Raw genomic sequence first — 5927 nt, forward strand, 5'->3', positions numbered from 1 at the left:
AAATCTTCCATCTTCTTAGCCAAGACATTTGTAAGTGCATCAAACTTTGCATTAATCATGTTGAATGGGTCAAGATCATACATTCCAGCAGCTTGCCTTTTTTGAGTTGGAGCTGGTCCTCTTGGACTACTCCAAAGATGAGTATTCTTTGCAATTTTCTCCAATAGCTCATAAGCTTCATCTTCATGCTTCATAATAAATTCTCCTCCTGTTTGAGCATCAATAATCCCTCTGATCGCAGGAGTAACATTTGTGTAAAAATTCTGATTTATCATCCATTTCGGAATGGCATGATGTGGGCATTGTCTCTCTAATTCCTTCCATCTCATCCATGACTCATAGAGAGTTTCATCTTCTCTTGGTCTAAAAGCTGTCATTTGGTTCCTCAATTCTTGAGTTTTTCCAGGTGGAAAATATTGTGCAAGAAATGCATCAGTGAGTTTCTCCCAATTTGTGATGGAGTTGTGAGGTAAAGAATCAAGCCAATCCAATGCTCTATCTTTCAAAGAGAATGGGAATAGCTTCAATCTTGCTGCATCATCAGATACTCCAGGTTGTTTTTGCATGTCACAGATCATAGCAAACTTCTTCAGATGTGTGCGTGGATTTTCAGAAGGATGTCCTCCAAATTGAGAATTTTGAATCATTTGAAGAACTCCAAAATCCATCTTGTAGCTATTTGCATCAATTCTTGGTCTTGCTATGCTTTCCCTCAAGTCATCAAAACGAGGAAAAGCATGATCCATCATACTTCCCCTAGGCACATTAGCATTAATAACTTCTTCACCTTGGGCTGCATTAACACCAATTCTTATTCTTTCATCAGCCATGACTTCTTCTAATTCAGTTTCTCTCAAAGCTTCTTTTCTTTTCCTGGTTTCTTTCTTGTTGGCTTTACAAAATTTCTCAATTTCAGGATTGAACAATAAGGATGTGTCACTTGTGCTTCTAGCTCTTCTCATAAAAGATTAAAAGTACCTGAAAAAGAACAAACAAACACAAAAAATGAAAAGATAACAAAGATAAAACTATAAACAACTACAATAATCAAGAATTCAATCTTAAACAAACAACTCCCCGGCAACGGCGCCAAAAACTTGATGTGTCCCTACCGCAAGTGCACGGGTCGTACAAGTAGTATAGAAAAAATATTGTTCCCACGAGGAGTTGTGTTAATGATTGAATTTTTGATATAAAAAGTTGACTAAATTGAACTATCTTTGAAATTAAAGTAACAAATTGATGGGTATTGGAGTATGAAATCTATATGTGCAAAATTAATAATATATCCAACAATGTATTAATTAAACTAAAATTGCATCAAATTGAAATAAGCAAATTCAAATATTGCAAGATTTAAAATGGCAAGTAATTAAATTCAATTATAAATTAACAATAATAAAAAGGCGATTCCGGAGTTCGGGATTTCATATTCGAGCTATTTTGGGATTTTGAATTGGTTATCCAATCTTGCGGAACTTACGGGTTTTAAGGAGATTAATTCTTAAATCCTTTGAATACCCTTTCGAGTGAGACAAAGAGTGCCTTAATCAATCTAATCCTACTTTCGTGGAGTTAGAGTTAATTAAGACCCATTAGGTTCTTTAATTAATCTGTGAATCCTCTTAATCCTTAGTCTATTTCTAGATCTAAGTTAATTAAGTCAAATTTCTTGATTATCTATCACAAGGCCTTCTCCTTTCGGTGCCTCAACCATGGATTAAGAACATCACTTAATGGGATCCTACACTAAGCATGTCATTAAGCACACAAGAAATGAATAAAACTCATTAAGACCACAAAATATGGATTACCCAATCAAAATCCACAAAATATCTCAAATATTACAACCCTTACTCCAGAATCAAAATAAAACTACTCACTACCCATAATGTTTACAAGAAATTCTTAGTTTGTATGGAAATAAAGCTTTAATCTAAGCTAGGAAACAATAAACTAAACACTAGAAATGTAGAAAAAATGTAAGGAAAGAAAGAAATCTGCAAATCCTGGTTGAAAATGGTGTGGAAGGTGAAAGTGACTCTTTAGCTGCTGCCTACACCTCTTCCTTTTTCTGCTCTCCTCCTTCTTGTCCCCTCTAAAATGGGAAATGGGACTATTTATAGCATTTTCTGACATGGAGCCCTAAAATGGTGTGTTTGAGGAGGGATTTTCTGAGGGAATCTTCTGCCAGCTCATTAATGAACTCTTTATGGGACTGCATAAGTGGACTGCATAAGTCATGCAGTCCCTTATGCGATTTCGCTAGTTCTGGTTCACTTATGCGAAACTGCATGACTTGGTGCATAGGTTATGCACAATTCCGTGAAAGTGCATAAGGGAGGCGTGAATGTGCATAAGCTATGCAGTCTCCTTATGCACATTTCGGCAGGTATTGGAACAGTGATTTTTCTCCTTATGCAGATCCGCATAGCTTATGCGGCAAGTTATGCACAATTTTGGTCAATGCATATTTCAGCTTGAAAACTTGTTTTTGACATCTTTGGCTGTGGAAGTCACTCCTCAATGGCAAAATTTCTTTTCAGTCCTTCACAAACACCATTTTTCCTACAAAACAAAGTAAAAATTACAAATTAATCCAAAATTGATAATTATGAAAAACTAACTAAATAACTAATGAAATTAGCTAAAAATAACAAATAATAAAATAAAATGGCTACGAAATTAGACCTAAATGACTATGCAAAATGTATGCATCACCAGCTTTACCGAATGTCAGTGGGTCAGTAGCACCAGCCCCGGAAATGCCGCAGTTTCCTGCACAGTTTGCACAGCAGATGGAGGCAATGTTTCAACAAATGGCTGGGGGTATGCCTATTCAAACTCCACCACAACCACCTGTGGCACAACCACTGCCTCCAGCCAGACAATATGATAAACTACTAAAGTATGGGGCTGCAGAATTTAAGGGTATAGTAGACCCTTTAGAGGCAGAGCAATGGCTTGAAAGAATGGACAGAGTATTTAAGAAGCTGCACTGCCAAGATGAGTTGAAGTTTGAGTATTCTGTGTCGCTACTGCAAGGGGATGCATATGATTGGTGGAAGACCATCCCCCACAGCTTAAATTGAGCGCGATCTTGACACAGGATGACTTCATCAGAGAGTTCAGACAGAAATACATCCCAGATGCATATGTTGATCAGAAGCTACAAGAATTTTTTAGTCTGAAATAAGGGAACTGATCGGTGGCAGAGTATGAGAGGGAGTTCTCCCGCTTAAGTCATTATGTTGGGAGTCTCCTTACTACCAGCAAGGCAAGATGTAAGAGATTTGAGACGGGTTTGAAGCCTAACATAAGGATGCAAGTTGTGGGATTTCGACACAACAACTTCTCAGAGCTCATGTCTCAAGCACTTGAGCTGGAGAGAATTGAATCAGAAGCAATCCCAATAAAAGAAAAATCAGAGAGAGCTGAGAAATCAGAAAAAGACAAGGGGGAAAAATCAGTTGAACAGAATTCTGGTGCTACCTCTGGAAAGAGAAAGAAGTTTAGTGGACCCAGCAGGGGTCGAGGTGGAAGATTTGGTAGAGGCAGATTTTTTGGACAGAGACCCCCTAGGTGCAGTCGTGATCGGCGAGGGTTCACATTCTCGCCCACCGTGAGACTTGTAGCAAGATTCATGGGGGGGGAATGCTATTGGGCCACTAGAGCCTGCTTTAACTGCGGAGGCAAGGGTCATTTAGCAAGAGACTGCACTAGTGCTCCATCTTCAAGATATGGTCCAGCTCCTACTGCATCGAGGATCTATTGAGTCTGCTCCCGGATATTCACGATCGGTTAGCGGAGGAAGAGCAGAGGTAGAGGCCTTTGCTTGATCGAGCACGATTGGTCGATCGGAGACAAGGAAGTGCTTCAACCAGAATCTACACAATGAGACAGCGAGAAAAGGCTGAGACTTCTGATGTGGTAGCTGGTACATTCTCTATCTCTGATCAAGAAGTATTTGTGTTGTTTGATCTGGGTTCAACCCATTCATATGTTAGTGCTAGCATAGTCAGTTCACTTGCTGTTCCATGTGTGCAAATAGATTTTGAAGTGCTAGTAACTAGTCCATTAGGACAAGAGGTCCGGGTCAACAGAATCTATAAAGACTGTCCTTTGGTGATCCAAGGACATGTTTTCCTATCAGACTTGATTGAAAGGCCCTTTAGAGAGTATGATATTATCTTGGGCATGGATTGGTTAGCCAGGCATCACGCCATGATTGACTATAGACTGAAGACAGTCACTTTTGGTCTCCCATTGTACGGTGATGTGGTAATACACAGGGAGAGGCATTTACTGCCATCAAACATCATTTCGGCTACACTAGCCAAAAGGATGATCAGAAAGGGGTGTGAAGCATACTTGGCACATGTGATAGACACCCAAGTGGGGAGTCCAGCACTGAGGGACATCCCTACGGTATGTGACTTTCCGGATGTGTTTCTTGATGAATTGCCAGGATTACCTCCAGAAAGAGAGGTGCAGTTTGAGATTGATGTTATGCCTGGTGTGGATCCAATCTCCATAACGCCATATAGAATGGCACCTGCAGAATTGAAAGAGTTGAAAGTACAGTTGCAAGAACTGCTTGATAAGGGCTTTATCCGCCCTAGTGTGTCGCCTTGGGGAGCGCCAGTATTGTTTGTAAAGAAGAAGGATGGCACTCTCCGCTTGTGTATCGATTATCGACAGTTGAATAAGGTGACTATAAAGAACAGATATCCATTGCCCCGCATTGATGACTTATTTGATCAGTTGAGGGGTGCAGCTGTGTTCTCCAAAATTGACCTGAGATCAGGTTATTATCAGCTGAAAGTACAAGAGCAGAGTATTCCTAAAACTGCCTTTAGAACCCGCTATGGCCATTATGAGTTTTTGGTTATGCCATTCGGGTTAACTAAAGCTCCAGCTGCTTTTATGGATCTGATGAACACTATCTTCAGACCATACCTCGACCAGTTTGTTGTGGTATTCATTGATGATATATTGGTCTATTCGAGGAATGCAGAAGAGCATGATAGACATCTGCGGATTGTACTGTAGACTTTGAGGGAGAAACAGCTATATGCCAAATTGTCGAAGTGTGAATTTTGGCTGAAAGAAATATCTTTCTTGGGGCATATAGTATCAGAAGAGGGCATCAAGGTAGATCCAAGTAAGATTGAAGCTGTCCTTAATTGGAGGCCACCCAGAAATGTCACAGAGATTCGCAGTTTTCTAGGTTTAGCTGGATACTACCGTAGATTTGTGAAGGGATTCTCCATGTTGGCATCTCCATTGACCAAGCTGCTTAGAAAAGATGTAAAATTTCAGTGGACAGACAAATGCCAGCAGATTTTTGATAAATTGAAGAGATGTTTGACTGAAGCTCCAGTCCTGACTTTACCTACTCCGGGTAAAGAATATACAATATATAGTGATGCTTCTCACAATGGGTTAGGTTGTGTGTTGATGTAAGATCAAAATGTCATTGCCTATGCATCACGCCAGCTAAAACCGCATGAGAGGAATTATCCGACACATGATTTGGAGCTTGCAGCTATTGTGTTTGCTCTTAAGATCTGGAGACATTATTTGTATGGGGAGAAGTGCTACATCTACACAGATCATAAGAGTTTGAAGTATTTGGGCACCCAGAAAGAGCTGAACTTGAGACAGAGGAGATGGTTAGAGTTAATAAAATACTATGATTGTCTGATAGACTATCAGCCAGGGAAAGCTAATGTTGTGGCTGATGCCTTAAGTCGCAAGACTATGGCAAGTCTACGGGTTACTCCTTTGTCTTTGGTACATGAGTTGAGATCATTACATGCCAGCTTAGAGATTAATGATGATGGGCAGATAGCAGTTGCATGGCATGTACAGCCAGTGTTGATTGATCAGATTAGAATGGCCGCTCAGAATGATCAGAAGTATCA

General features: G+C 40.0%; 1 non-coding gene across 1 annotated transcript; it reads left to right on the top strand.

Moving 5' to 3' along the window:
* The first annotated feature begins 285 nt into the window (after positions 1 to 285).
* Positions 286 to 392, top strand: LOC131179600 (small nucleolar RNA R71). The gene has a single exon (XR_009148491.1). It is a non-coding gene; the product is annotated as a small nucleolar RNA R71 (small nucleolar RNA).
* The last annotated feature ends 5535 nt before the right edge of the window (positions 393 to 5927 follow it).

The sequence above is a fragment of the Hevea brasiliensis genome, chromosome 4 (assembly GCF_030052815.1).
Source record: "Hevea brasiliensis isolate MT/VB/25A 57/8 chromosome 4, ASM3005281v1, whole genome shotgun sequence".
In the NCBI taxonomy this organism is placed as follows: Eukaryota; Viridiplantae; Streptophyta; class Magnoliopsida; order Malpighiales; family Euphorbiaceae; genus Hevea; species Hevea brasiliensis.